We start from the raw sequence: 16,142 nt of genomic DNA on the forward strand, positions 1-16,142 counted from the left end.
ATGCGTCTGCGGAGGGGAAGGGGTTGCAGCCCGGGAAGAAAACCCGGAACCCGTAAGCTGAAAGAAGCGGGATGGCAAGAAAGCTCTGCTCTCTGCTCCCGCCTCTCCCTGCTTAGCCCTGGGACAATCTCATCTGTCCCGCTGCCATGCTGGAAGCAAGAACCCAACATGGTGTTGCTCTGAGTCCGGTCAAGGCAGGCAGATGCCTTGCTGGGGCGAGGAGCTGAAGAAAGCAGGTGCACACTTAGGGAACTTCTGGGGCGCTCACGCTTCTGCACTGTCCCCTCCAGCTTCCAGAACTAATGACATTCAACCTTAGAAAACTGCGTCCCCCTACTGCCATTCTGTCCAGGAGGTTAAGGTGAGCTCCTGGGCAGCAGACTTTCCCGGTGGAGGAGCCGTGAGTGGGGAGGTGCAGCAATGGGGGTGCTCTGCCTGAGGGTCCTTAACCTCTTTCTCCTCCTTCTAGGAGCTCATCCAGCAGGTCGGGAGCCTTTTGCTCTTTCAGTGGAAGTGACCGCCTAGACTATCTGATAGTCCCTGGGGAATATAAGCTCACCGGCCAAACTCAGGATCCCTGAGGAGCAGAACTACTATCAAGAAGCAACAACGAGTGGCACGTGTTATCTGAAGCGGTATAACTGGAACAGGTGCATAAATATTTTTTAAAAGCATAATAAATATATATATATGTGAGTATATATGCATTAAAATATACTGAAAAGGGTAAGCAAAGAAATTAGAGACATGAAGCCAAAATAAGAAGTCAGAAAAGAATGAAGAAGTGGAAATGATGGGAGAAAGAAAAGGTCAGCTACAGCCAGAGAAGAGAACTGTATATTGTACATATGATCAGATGGAAGAACTCTCCCAGAGGCACCAGGAAAAGGCCATGAGACAGGAACTGTGAGAAAGAAGTTGAGATCTGTGGAGGGCAGAGGAAGTGACGACATTGGGATAACGGAGTACTACGCTCTGAATGCCAGTGTCGCACAGAATTCACAGACTGGGGATCTAACGCCCAGGCTGATGGTTCTAGGAGGTGAGGCCCCTAGGAAGTGATTAATGCCCTTATGAAACGGGACCGGAGCCTTTATAAAAGAGACCGCCAAGAGCTCCCTTGCCCTCTGCCGTGAGCACACAGTGAGAAGGCGCTGCTGCAGACCAGGAGGCTGTCCCTCAGAACGCGACCACGTGCTGCTCTGACCTTGACCTCCAGCACCCAGAGCTGTGACAAATTTCTGTTGTGTATAAGCCACCCAATCTGCGGTACTTTGTTGCAGCATCCCGGGCAAACTACGTCATGGGGTCTGAGAAAAAGAGACGCGGACAGACTGTATCCAAGTTCAGTCTGATTCGAAAGCCTTTGCTTTTTATCACATACTACACTGTGTCAAAGTAGTAAGAATTTCTCATGAAGAAGGATATTCATAAGCAGTAGAGTATGTATTTTATTCATTTATTCTTACTGTGTACTTCTAATCCTTAACCTTCACCATGATTAGTACAAAGTTAACATCCGAAAGCCACAAGGTCATTAAATCTTTACGAAAAATAAAAAGAACAAAAAAAGTTAGTTTTCCACAGGCACTGACACCACTGCAAACTGAATTTCAATGGTTGTCAATGTACATAAAAACATTTTTAATGGTATAATCACTGAGTAGATACCGTTCTACCTTTCCCCACATCTAATTTTTTATCTTCAGTCTCATTTATGAGTGTATTTGTTATTTTTAGTGGCTGTTTGGTATTTCATCATTACAGTGTATCATAATTTACTTAACCATATTATTCTTGAATATCTGCTTTATTTCCAATTATTATTACATAGGCGACATCAGTGAATGAATTACAATATTTTGCTTTTAGGTTATAAAAGCCTACAATATTAGGCTTCTAGGCTCACAGCAGTCCTCCAAAATTATTTGGAGAAACTCTAAGAATAACTTTTTAACTTTTTTTCCAAATTGCTCTGCAAAAACACTGAACCCACTTCCAATGTGAACAACATGTATATGTGTACTTGTTCCTCCACACTCTTCCAGGGCTGCACTTCATCATTCTGTGTATTTTTATCAGTTGACTAGGTAGGTAATGGTAACTTAGAGGAAGGCATTTTAAATTGCTGGCAACACTGATATGAACTGGCTTCAATCCAATGGTGATTTTCAAATAGAAAAACTATGCTGGAAAATGTATCAACTAATTATGGAAAACTAAACATTAAATGAAAAAACTTAATGCCAAAGGCTTCCCTTAGGTATTTAATATTTCAATCATTAGCATGTGCTGATAGCTAGAGTGATGAAACTGCCAAGATCAATTTGGAATAGATGTGTCATTTTTTCTTTAATATTATAAATAGTAAGCTATAAAACTTCATCTATGTGACTGATATGAAAGAGCAGATTTATTCCAAAAATTCAAAATCTAATAAAGGTTGTGTCTCTAAGAGACAAACCATCAGGACAACTTTTAGTCAAGCTGACTCTCAATTAACAGTTTAAAAACATATAGACCAGAAAACGTGGAAGCAAGCCAAAAGTCCATTGACGGATAAATGGATTAGCAAAATGTGGGATATTATTCAGCCTTAAAAAGGAAGGAAATCCTGCAATATGCTACAATATATATGAATCTTGAGGACATTATGCTAAGTAAAATAAGCTAGTCACCAAAACACAAATGCTGTATGATTCTCCTTATATGAGGTCATATATGAGTCAAAATCATATATATAGAAAGTATACGGTAATTGTCAGGGGCTGGGGGGTGGGAAGAAAAGAGAGTTATTGTTTAATGGGTACAGAGTTTCAGTCTTATAAGATGAAAAGAGTTATGTGATGGATGGTGGTGATGGTTGCACAACAAGGTGAACGTATTTAATATCACTGACCTGCACACTTAAAAATGGTTAAGATGGCAAATTTTATATTATGTGTATTTTACCATGATAAAAAAATTTATTACAAAAAACCCCCCAACAACATAAACCAGTTTCCTTAGAAAGTTAATGACTCTTTAAACCACCCTGAATCTGACAAGTCCTAGCAAAAGAAGTAAGAGGTTGAAACATCTTATCAAGGATTATGGATTGCCAGGATTATCATCCCAAACAAAAATTTTAAATGCACTTTATGAAAGCAAAATGTATTTAAGTTGAGGACATGTTCATGGTTAAGAAATAATCATTTAGACTATTTTCAAAATTGAAAAATTATTCTACAGGCACTTCTGGAATAAAGACACATTAACAACTTAGTGATATATTAAGTCACCTTTGTACATTCATAGAAAGTTTATGGGTAATCATCACAAGCTGAAATATTTTGTTTGTGCCTCTCTTTCATTTATAGTTATGTATAATTCACTATTTATTAAGATCTATGATGTGGAAGCCACTGTGATAAATGACTTCCAAAAAAAAATCTTCCCTAAAATACTTTAGACTATAATACAAAGCTACACATACATGTACACACACACACACACACACACGCACACACACACACACAAGGCATGAAGACAAAGGGCCATAAGAGGTCAAAAGAGGGAGCAGTTACTTTGAGCTTGGAAGGATTCTGGAAAACTGAATAAAACTGAATGCATCTGAGATGGACCTTAAGAGATAAATTAGCACCATTTGGGGACAGGGATAGATATAGGACATTTCAGGCAGAAAGAATGAGCCACATGCAAGAAGAAAAACAGAGCATTAAAGAGGAAGAAGGGAAACTCAGAAAAGAGAAAGTTGGTGAGGTTATTGAAGGATTTCAAATGTTAAGCTACATGGGTTGGATTTCAGGAACTGAAGAAGCAGCGACGAGATTTAACTTGGCTGCTGGAGAGGGAATGGGGGCCAGTGAGCCAAGCGATGCCACTGCATTTGTACCAGGAAAGACTAGCCCGGAGGCAGTTTACACAATGATTTGGCACACTCAGAGGCAAGAAGGCCAGCAGTGGGGAAAAAGTGGAACAGACGGGAATACAGTCTTAGAGGCAGAATTAAGAGAACTAAGCAGCTAAGTGCATGTGGAAGGCAAGGAGGAGTGAGGCATGCTGGTGACTGAGGATGTTTGTTTCAAGTAGTTTGCCAGACTAGATACACCCTCATGAGATGAAACAACTAGATCCTGTATAAAACTCAATGTTTCTTTCTTTGCTCATTGGAAGTAAGAGAAACATTCAAAGGGAAAAACAAAACAACAAAAACCACATACATGTAAAACTGCATGTGCCAGAAACAGGGTAGTGAGCAGTAAGCACAATCCAAGGCCAGGTACCTTTGAGGGAAAATGCCCTCGTCTGCTTTGCTGCTTCAAGGGAAAGCGATGTGTGAGCTGAACATGACACCACTGACCAACGTGGGAAGCCTGGAGCAGGACAGAAGTGGCTTCAGGTCTGTAGTGCTATCAGCTCCCACCTGAAGCTAAAACAAATTCCCTCTGGGGAAAAGCTTCTTCATTTTAATGTCTCCAGGTTTCCACAAATTAAGATAAACCAAATATGAGCTCCTAATAAAAAATTACTAAGTCCCCCCAAAAAACACCATTGGTAAGAGTCCACAGAAACAGATTCCCACAAGCAAGTTCGTCAGATATGGGAATTATCAGAAAAAGAATATAAAATAAACATGTGTTAAGTGTTTAAAGAAACAAAGGATGGAATCCCAAAATGAGTAAACCAGAGGAGATTAAACAAAAATTCCCAGCTTTGAGAAAGAACCAAACATAATTGCCAGAAATAAAAATTTTGTATAAAAGATAGAATGGATGAGTGAAGGCAGCTTGAACAGAGCAGAAGTGAGAAGCAGTGAAACAGGAGATCTTAATAAACCACCCACAATACAGCACAATAATATCAGAAAAACAATAGTGAGACGTTTAAAGCTACAGAAAAGAAAATAAGACCTGATATATACCTAGAGTTCCAGAAGGAGAGGAGAGAGAAGGGAAGATAGGGTAGACATGAAAAGATGATGACCAAGAACTTTCCAGAACTGAGGAAAAGCAAGACTCCACAGAAATCGTGAGCAGGATAAATATCAAGCAAGATGGAAAAATAGAAAAAAAAAAAAAAAAGAACAGGAAAGAAAGAAAGAAAAGAAATGCACATTTAGATACTGGGTAATGAAATGGCAGAACATGAAAGACAAAGTGAAAAACTTAAAAGCAGACAAAGTGGGTAAAAAATAGATTACTCTCAGTAAGTGACATCCCAGTAGCAATAAGCACACCAAGTCCCAGATTTTGGTTTCTCATACCATGCTCCAGTGAAAGGAACCAGTGGTCCTTGGGCAAATGGGCAGAAAATACCTGAGCTGAGCCTGGAACACCCTGCTGTCCTAGAAGTGCACACTGATGGAGCCCAAAGCCCAAAGCAGGAACAATGTGAGAAACTAGCATCAGATTCTATCCCAAGGTGAAATAAGTATCCATGAGTACACACTGATATAATGATTTCATTAATAATAGGGAAGAAGAAACAAATCTTCCTTGCAAAAGAATTCCACATTACTATAGAAGGGCATTTTACAAATTCTGATCATCAGAAGATCATCAAAAATAAGGGAAATCTGACAAACAATCACAGTGAAGAGGAGACTAGGGAGATATGACAACTAAAATTAATCTGATGTTCTGGGTGGAATCTTGGAACAGACAAAACGCATTAGGTAAAAACTAAGGAAATCTGAGTAAGGTATGGATTTTAGTTAATGACGGTGCAAAGCTGTAAGCAGCGTACCATCCTAATGTAAGATGTTAATAAGGGGAAACTGGGTGTGAGATAAATGGGAGTTCTCTACACCTTATCCTCTCATTTTCTCCATAAATCTAAAACTGTTTTTAAAATAGTCTATTTTAAAAACTGGGGCAAAAAGAAGCATAGAAAAAAGTGGGAAAGATGAAAGAAGTAAGATGGTATATCAAAAATCACAATACACGTAAATGGACCAAAATTACTAACTAAAAGAGTGTAATAGTTTAAATTTTTTAACACTAAAATTCATCTATGTTTTTTACGAGAACAATGAAAACATGAAATTGAAACCAAAGGGATGAAAAAAGTTATACCAGTAAATTATTAATGAAAGGTAGTCTCAAAATAGAGTATCACTAAATGATTTTTTAATGTCATTTACCAGAGAGACACATCTAAGTTTGTACACATGTGATAAAACAACCTTAAAATATATACAACAGGGCTTCCCTGGTGGCGCAGTGGTTGAGAATCTGCCTGCCAATGCAGGGGACACGGGTTCGAGCCCTGGTCTGGGAGGATCCCACATGCCGCGGAGCAATTAAGCCCGTGAGCTACAGCTACTGAGCCTGCGCGTCTGGAGCCTGTGCTCCGCCACAAGAGAGGCCACGACACTGACAGGCCCGTGCACCGCGATGAAGAGTGGCCCCCGCTCTCCGCAACTGGAGAAAACCCTCGCGCAGAAATGAAGACCCAACACAGCCAAAAATAAATATAATAATAAATAAAAAAAAAATATATATATATATATATATATATACAACAAATTTAACAGAACTACAGGGGAAAACGGTCAAATCCACCATTCCAGTAAAAGAGTTCATCATACACATGCACATACACATGCCAAATTCAGGTGTCAACATATTGCAAGAAATTGGTGGTATCAAAGATATTCTTTAACAAGATTGCAACTAAATTAAGAACCATGACAAAAAATAGCAACAACGAAGCCAAAATAATATCCCATATACTTCGAAATTTAAAATATACACCTTAAATAACATGCTTCAAAATGAAGTTAAGATAAAAATTAAATGTACTTAGAAATAATCTCTGGAAGAAGACACACCACTTTTTACATTTGTGCTGTTTTAATTGGGAATGAGGGGGTTAGTGCTGATGGGCGCATGGGAGATATTTCACTCTATTTTTATAACTTTTAAATTCTGATTGGTGTTAACACATTTCCTAATCAAATAAATTCATAACATTTAAATTCTGAGAAATGATTGATAATGAAAATATTCTTTATCAAATCCTGAAGGATGAAACTAAAGTGAAGGAAATAAGTGGTCTTAACGTGCTACTTATTTTTAAAAGGTGAATTATTAGTGAAATAGGCAACCAATTTAAGGAATTAGCAAGATAGAACTATTTCTGGTAAGACTGATGAAGGAAACAGGAAAGAAGGCACAAATAAACAAATATGAGGGATAAAAATAAAGTATGGCAATATTATCTCGAAAAAAGAGATAATAACTAATATTAAAATTTAAGAACGACATGGTACAGATCCATCACAGATCAAAAAGATAATACGGTGATATCATAAAAATATTATGCTAATAATTGGAGATCCTAAGTGAAACAGATTCCTAGGAAAATACAGAATGAAGAAACAATCAACTAAAACAATCCGATTAAAGAAACTGAAAGAACAGTTAAGAATCTCTGACACTAAGAAAACACTAAGCTCAGATAATTTTATAGGTGAGTTCTAGAAAAATAACCCAGGAGACGGATCATTCTAATCTTTTACAAACTTTTCCAGAGAATAGAAAATGAGAAATATACACTGAAACTATTTCAGAAGTCATAATATTGATACCAAAGGATGACAGGAATAGGAAGAGAAATAAAAATTATAGGCCAACTCAGTCATGAACCAGACATAAAAATCTCAAATAAATTATTAGCAAATCAAGTCCAGTAATGCATAAAAATAAAATATGTAATCAGCAAGTTGCAGAGAATGCAAGGGCAGTATAACATTTATAAAATTCTATAAATGCCAATAAATATCAGATTTAGATGAAAAGAAAAAATTCCTAAACTATAAAATTTTTCCAAAACTGACTAGAAAAAGCTGCAAAATGTGAATCATCCTATAACCACTAAAAATATTTAAATAGTAGTCAAAAATCTTTCCAGAAATAAAATATCAAGCCCAGATGGCTTTATTGGCCAGTTCCACCAAATATTCAAGAAACAAATAACTCACTCGTACACTAATTCTTTCAGAGAATAGAAAAAGAAGGATTATTCAGCAACTCAAATTATGAGACTAGCACAACATCAATGAAAAACACGTCCAAAAAAGAAAAATCTCAGGTCAATCTCTCTCAACAAGTATTAGCAAATTGAATCCAATGATATTACATCATGAAAAAACTGGATGGTACATAATGTTGGTTTAATGTTAGACAATAACCTATAATATGATTTATTCCATTTATGCATTAAAAGAAAAAACCTTATGATTATCTCAATACACAGAAAAACATTTGATAAAATTCCACCATAGAAACTCTTAGCAAAATAGGAATAGAAGAGACCATTCTTAACCAGATAAAAGTATTTACCAAAAACTCAGCAAATTTTATTCATTCTTTATTGTGAAGTTTCAAAATAGCTCTTTTAAAACCAGGAAGAAGCAAAGAATGCCTGCTACCACTACTTGTATTCATAAGTGCATGACAAGAAAAAAAATATAAAAACAAAACTGTCTTTAATCATGGATGTTATAATTGTCTATTGAGAAAAAGTAAAATCAATGCACAAGTTACTAGAAATAATAAGAGAGTTTACAAAGGTATCTGAATCAAAGACCAATGTTTAAAAATCATTTGTAGGGGCTTCCCTGGTGGCGCAGTGGTTGGGAATCTGCCGGCCAATGCAGGGGACACGGGTTCGAGCCCTGGTCTGGGAAGATCCCACATGCCGCGGAGCAACTGGGCCCGTGAGCCACAATTACTGAGCCTGCGCATCTGGAGCCTGTGCTCCACAACAAGAGAGGCCGCGATAGTGAGAGGCCCGCGCACTGTGATGAAGAGTGGCCCCCACTTGCCACAACTAGAGAAAGCCCTCGCACAGAAATGAAGGCCCAACACAGCCATAAAATAAAAAAAAAAAAAAAAAATCATTTGTAATTTTTATACACCCGAAAAAATTATAAAACACCGTTTATAGCTACGTATAACAAATATAAGTTTCTCAGATATAAGTCTACCAAAAGATGTGCAAAACTCTGAAGAAAAAACTATAACCCTTTTTGAACGACATTAAAGAAGCTCTAAATACCCGAGAGGTACATCGCAGTGATGAAAAGTCTCTCCATCAGCTCTCCCCGAAGTGGTCTACAGAATCAATGCGAGTCCAACTGAAGTTTCAACAAAAGCTTTCCAAAAACTTGGCAAGTGGGATCTAAAATGTACAGGAATGAACACAGTACCATGCTGTTCCTAAAGAAGAACAGGTGCTGTGGCATTCCACCCTGATATCAGGACCTAGAATAATGTTACTGAAATGAACAGTGTTGTATTATCACAGAGACTGGGGAGCCCAGAAACGAGCTCCCGTGGGGCAGGGCTGGCGTTGCAGCTTAGTGGGGAAGTAATGAACTAGTCTCAAAACTGTGCTGAGATCATAAGTGATTCAAATGGGAAAAAAAGAAATCATCTGACACGATAGACAAAAATAAATCCTCTCCATTCCTAGCTACATGTCCAAGAGAAATAAAACATATCCCCACAAAAACGTGCACAGAATGTTCAAAGCAGCATTATTCATAATAGCCAAAAAGTAGAAACAACCAAAATGTCCATCAACGGATGAATGGACAGATAAAGTCTAGTATATACAAACAACAGAATATAATTCAACAGTTAAAAGAAACTGAGAACTAAAACACGCAACATATGTGAACCTTGAAAACATACTGAATAAAACTGCCAGTCGCAAAAGACCACATGTTGCATGATTCCACCATATGAACTAGCCAGAACAGGCAAATCCAGAGAGAGGATTTATCAATAGATTACCTGGTTACCTGGGGCTGGAATGTTTGGGGGAAACGGAGAGTAACTGTTAACGGCTATCAGTGTTTGGAGAGGAGGTGATAAAATGCTCTAAAATTGATGGGTGATGGCTGCACAACTCCGTGAATAGACTAAAACTCACCGAACTGTACACTTTAAATAGGTGAATTGCATGGTATGGAAATTACATCTCAACAAAGGATCATTTTAAAAATAATGCTTAGTGGATTAGAGACCAAATGTGAAAGACAACATTTTTTAAAATATGGGAGATGGCTTTTTTTTTTTTGGCCGCACATTATGCGGGATCTTAGTTCCCTGACCGGGGATCGAACCCAGGCCACGGCAGTGAGAGTGCCGAGTCCTAACCACTGGACCACCAGGGAATTCCCTGGGAGATGGCTTTTTTACTTCAAGGTAAGGAAGGATTTCTTAAACATAACTCAAAGGGCACTAACTTGAAAAGGTTGATAAATTAGATAAAATACAATTAAGAACCTTCATTCATCAAAAGACACCACAAAGTTAATGAAAAGATAAATCAAAACCTGGAAGGGGAGATTCACAATATAGGTAATTAACAAAAGAATAGTATCCAGATATTGTAAAGCATACCAATAAATAAATATAAACAATCCAATAGAAAAATGAGGAAGCAACGTGAACAGGAACTTCATAAAAGGCAAAATTTTAATGGTAAACGTATGAAAAAGTATCCTACTTTATCACTCTTCAGAAAATGCAATATCATTTTACAATCACTATATCTGCAAAAATGTAGAAGTCTGACAGTACCAAATGTTGGCAAGGATGGTGCTCTTACACACTACTGATGTGAGTGTAAAGTTGTAAAACCCCACTGTAAATTAATTTGGCTTTACCTAGAAAAGCTGAACATTTTCATAAGCTATGTCCCAACATTTTATAGAGAAAACTCTTCATGTGTACTCCAGGGACATGTTCAAGAATATACATCGTAGCTTTCTAAAAACTACATAACTAGAGATGGCTCAGGTTTCCATCACAATTAATTGACTGTGGGTCATACAATGGGATATTATATCCAGCAAAATGAATAAACCAGAGCTACACACGACAATGGGTGAATATTACGAATAGAATGTAAGTGAAAATGCAAATAACGGATTACCTATAATGTGTAATCATATTTATAAAATTAAAAACCAAGCAAAAGTAAAGCGTATGCTGCTTAGAGAACACACACGTGATGAAGCTGTACTGAAAACCATGTTAGGAAGCCATCAACACACAAGAACAACGGCTGCCTCAGGGGCAGGGATGCCAAGAGTGTGGAAGGAAAGAAGAATACAGTAGAGCTGAGAGTTTGAATAATAATGTTTTCCTAACTCTTAACACGGGTGGTTGGTTCATGACGTTCGTTTTGTTTGTATGCATTAGTACTGAAGTGTTATTTATGACATATATTCTTTGTATGTATCAAACACAACATAATAAATAAATTTTAAAAGATGTTGCAGGGGTTTAAGCCCAGGTGGCAAGGAGAATGCTTCTAACAAGGAAAAACTTCTTGTTGTTAAAATAAATTTTAACAACAATTATTTTAATATAGTCTTTCTATTTATTATGAAAAATTTTAAAATCCTACGACAATTTTTCCTTTTGTTGGGGTTATCTCATAGGGAACCCTCAATTTCAATCATGTCTTCAAATACCACATTGTTTCCTTATTCTTTACTTTTATCATGAAAAAAAGTTAATTTAAAATATTATATTTTCTTTAGAACAACATATTAACAGTTCTAGAATATATTTTAACACTTTATGGTTAATATTAAGGCCACTACACATTATTTTAAGTCATACAAAATTGATCAAAAATAATTTCTCTATTTTCATTATGCTGGACACAATAAATATATCTTTGGATTTAAGCCTACAGATTAAAGAAAACACATTATTTTAACTTATGGTCTTTTAACCTTCTAAGATTATTTTATAAATATCATATGCAATAGAATGTTCTCTTTTTGTTGTAAACAACTCTCAGAGGAACTTTAGCATAAAAGACAGTTTAACCTTGTAAGAAAACATTGTTTTTGTCTCCCAAAGAAAAAAGTATCAAAAATAATGATAGATGATTAGTGTGTTTCTAACAAATTAAATACAATAATTGAACACCAATCAGCTCTGTTTTGAACCAGGACAACTGGTGTGTAATGAACAGCATGGTTCAGGCAGTGGTAGGATCAAACAATATGGATTAGGGAGGACTAAAGAGAAACAAACAAAATGGTAAGAAGTCAGGATCAGGAGGCTGGAATCCAGTATGATCTGAAGCAGAGGCGCTCACAGAATGGTAAGCATCTCTAGAGGACTCTCGCGTTGACTTAGGTCTCAGGTCTTTCGAGACGTTTGATCCTCAGGTAGTTCAGAGCTCTCTGGTCAGCTGTGTCAGTCACTGGTTTGTCTGTCCATCTATGAGCCCATCCATCTCAACGGCCGTTACCTCATCACATCCTATTGTAAGCAGCTGGGTTGTCTATATCTATTAATGAGCCTCAGCGTCCATTTCTGAAGAGCTGTGTTCTCATTTATACACAGGGTTTATCAAGGAAGCAGAATCCTCAGAGGGACTGCATTTCAAGAGAACAGCCCATGCTCCTCAGTTCCTACTCACTGCAAGTGTCCTGCCACAGTCAAGGGTGAGGAACCTAAGAACCGGGCCCTGACGCCATCCTCCTGCCTTGCATACACGTTCTTTGTCTGGTCACAGAGGTTAGAATTAGGACAGAGAACAGTATGGAAGTGCTTTAGAGTCTATTAATAAGTAGGAGTTCATTATATAACTTAGCTTTATTTATTAATATATTTCCTGTTCTAAATGTGCTTTATGTAAACATTTAAAATTTGTCCTCAGTTAGATGTCTCTAAAACTTCACTGAGCTCTTTGTCAACAGAAAATATCGGAAGATAACTTTCAGTGTTGGCAGCTGCCAGCTTACGAAAGAAAAGGGAAAAACTTAACCCATGGATGTTTTTTAAAATAATTTTGTGGGGAAAACAAACTGATGACTAGTAAGATTTTTGTTAGTTATGATATATAATCTAAATATATACGATACTTGCTATAAATTTATATTAGTATATATTTTATTATTAAATATTGTATTTTAAAAATTAAAATACAGATAATAGATTCTTTCTGTTATACTCGATTATTGATCACTCCTTATGTCAGTTATTTTCGAAGCAACTTCAGACTCTTATTCTTCTAGAACTTTCATTTTACTCCAAATGTCTCATTTTATTTTTGAATAAAAGGAATACCTTGAATGAAACATGAATTTGGGGGATTTGATTAAATATATAGAATTGATGTGAAAGTAGATATTCAGACTTCAAGGAAGGATAGCATCTATATTAAAAAGTCAATACAGCAGAAACTAACACAACACTGTGAAGCAATTATACTCCAATAAAGATGTTTAAAAAAAAAAGTCAAGAGTGGGATATATTAGAAAAATGCAGTTGGATCAACAAAAAATAATATTTTGGAAATATCTATATCTATTTTACAGACATTAAATTTATGCCAAGCATAAAACTATATCTTACATGAGATCCAATGTTGATTATAATTTAAAACCTGAAATTCATCTAAATAGTTAAAATAAAAGCCTATTTGACTGTATAATTATATCCTACAACATTCAATATATCTTTTAACATATTTTGGAAATTAATGATTTCAAATTAAGCCAAGTATTATAAAATTACTTTACATGTGAGTTAATTTTTTTCCTGAGTTTTAGAATAAAAGTTTATATTTTTTAGTGTTTTTATAGGGCTAAAAAGCTTTTAAAGTGTGTTCCCATAAGCCATAGGAAAGACAGGTAGTTGATAAAAGCAGAAAAGAGAAACATTAAGAGATGCAGGGAAAGTCACATAAAAGTCTGGGTAAGAAACCAGGTCTTCAGATTCCTAGGGCAGCGTATTTCCTATTTATAATCTGCTGCATCTAGGCTGCAAATAGAACTTTCTTGACTCATAATGCCTATGTTCTGTCAAATGGAAAACATTTTAAAAATCCCTTCAATGACTCAGAGATATTTAGAAAAAAGAGTCAGCAGATTTACCTTACGGTTATTCAAAAATTTCTCCAAGATCCAATATGAATGTTTAGGATATTTAAAGTACATTTGTGTTTCTAGACTCTTGTTCTACAGTTATTAGACCCAGTAATTAAAAATATAATCATCTGCCCACCTTGCAGTTCAGGAAAAATATTACCTCTGCAACTTGTAAAGATGAGAAAGGAGTTTAAACTGCCCCAAATTCCAAATGAACAGCTTAGCTCTGGAAGGAATTCTATACACAAAATTAAAATGTGGTATCGTTGACCACAATGACACTACTAAATTACATGATGAAGGAGAGGATAGAGCCTAACATATAGGAAAGGCAAGAAAAACTTTAATTTGATTAAAACTTTTTAGAACAATTAATACTCAAGTTTTGGAACATACTACAAAGGGCTTACGTCAAGAAATAAATATATTTTTTACCTGCAAAAGAAGAGAGCACTCTAGGTGGAGAATAAAAAAGAAAAAAAGAAATAGGGTGAAAGTACAAGAGAAAAGCACTCATTAATTTACATGCCTATATGGAGAAAAAAAAACTTCAAAAGGAGAAGCAGAACATAGAATGAGTCACATGAACTGGCAAATATTATGTCTGCATTTGTTTTTTGTGAATAATGATGATACTACTAAAAATTCATAACTGATATTGAAATTTATAGTTTTATTCTAAAAGAACCACCCAAATCATCTAATTGAAAATAGGTCTTGAGGAAAGTGAGTGAAAACCAACAGCAATTTGCTTTTAGGTTAAGTTACAATTAATAGGGAAAAAAGGAAGTTCATATCGCATTGGCCTATTTTGGAAACTTGCAAATGAAATGTCTACTACCCTTAAAATGACTGTGTATGAGCATTTATTTTATAGATTAAATATGTTAATAATGAACAGAAGCACAAAATATAAATATGTATATATTTTCTAGACTCTCATGGAATTATAAAAGTGGGAATAGTCCCCTTGAGAATTAGGACACTACAAAGACACTATCTTCAAACAGCACTTTTAATAATCTCATCTTGAGAATGCAAAATAAAGTATTAAAAAGCAAACACGGACGTATTATCCACAACTCACTTTGGTACAATATCAGGGCTAACGAACAGGAGGACCACACGTCAGGAACATGTTATTTGCAGCATCTAGAAACACTTAAAGCTATTCCTTTGACAGAGTGTTTCCAGGAGTGACAGGTAACCTATTTGGCCTTGGAAGAAAAATAAAATTCAGGCTAGGTTCTTCTTCACTAGAAAACTTCTTCTATAAAGAGTGACATTCAAGTAATCGGAAAGCAGATCTTCAGCATTCTCTCCACTTACTATACTTCCCTTTTCCAGGAAAGCAAAGAACCAGTTTTCTGCTGGTTCTCTATTAGCCTCTCTATCCAAACATTCTATATGCATTAAGGTCACAAGAGCCCAAATGTTATACTAGTGCCATTAAGAAAACACTAATTACTGTGCTAATAACCAGTTAACTTGACTAAAGCAGGCTATTCAGAAGTTTTGGCTGCTTAATTAAATATAAGAAAATCTAGAACACTCTGAGCTTTAAACAATGAGCCAACGGAAGGGAGGGCCGCCTGCCTCCGGTGAAAGTCCAAGCTGCCTGCAGGTCTGCCGCTGTCAGAATGGACACGGTGCGTGCTCTCTTATTCTTATTGTTTCTAACAGCATTTCCTCCCAGTCATGTGTACTTTTGTGCATTGTGTGCACTACATACAACCAATTCTTTAAATCTATGCAGAAACTAAAGCAGAAAAATCACATGATAGGTTTTAAGTCAGTACCATGTAAACACCAGGATTTCTAGCATAATATTCCTGTCCTCTCACTCACTGCAGAAAATAGTGTAATTCTTGGTAGATCTACTTCTAGGAATTTTGAAAGAAGCTCAAAGTAAGTATCCTTTTAAAGCCATGAAGGCATCAGTAGTGAATATCTCCACACAGTAGCACAGTATCCTCCTATGTCAACTTGACCTTAAAAGACAGCTTTGAGATGGAAGTACAGTTACTGCCAGGTGGGCCTTCCCAAGATCTCTTAGGTGTTAGAATACCTTGTATTAGGTGTAGGGTAGAGGGTCAGAAGAGAGAGGGAGATTACCTCACTCTTAATCCATCCCACTCAGGAAAGTATCCTGGATGATTCTGATGTCCATACAACAACCCCAAGAAATGGTGAAAAATAACTTAGTTTACTATAATAATTTGTACTT

General features: G+C 36.3%; 1 protein-coding gene and 1 non-coding gene across 15 annotated transcripts in view; both read right to left on the reverse strand.

Annotated features, from left to right (window-relative positions):
* Nucleotides 1-16,142, reverse strand: part of CEP112 (centrosomal protein 112) — a 417,120-nt gene that overhangs the window by 164,217 nt on the left and 236,761 nt on the right. The gene's annotated exons all lie outside the window — the stretch shown is intronic.
* On the reverse strand, nt 10,118-10,189 carry TRNAE-CUC (transfer RNA glutamic acid (anticodon CUC)). Its single transcript has one exon. It is a non-coding gene; the product is annotated as a tRNA-Glu (tRNA).

This window comes from Balaenoptera acutorostrata, chromosome 20, assembly GCF_949987535.1.
Source record: "Balaenoptera acutorostrata chromosome 20, mBalAcu1.1, whole genome shotgun sequence".
NCBI lineage: Eukaryota > Metazoa > Chordata > Mammalia > Artiodactyla > Balaenopteridae > Balaenoptera > Balaenoptera acutorostrata.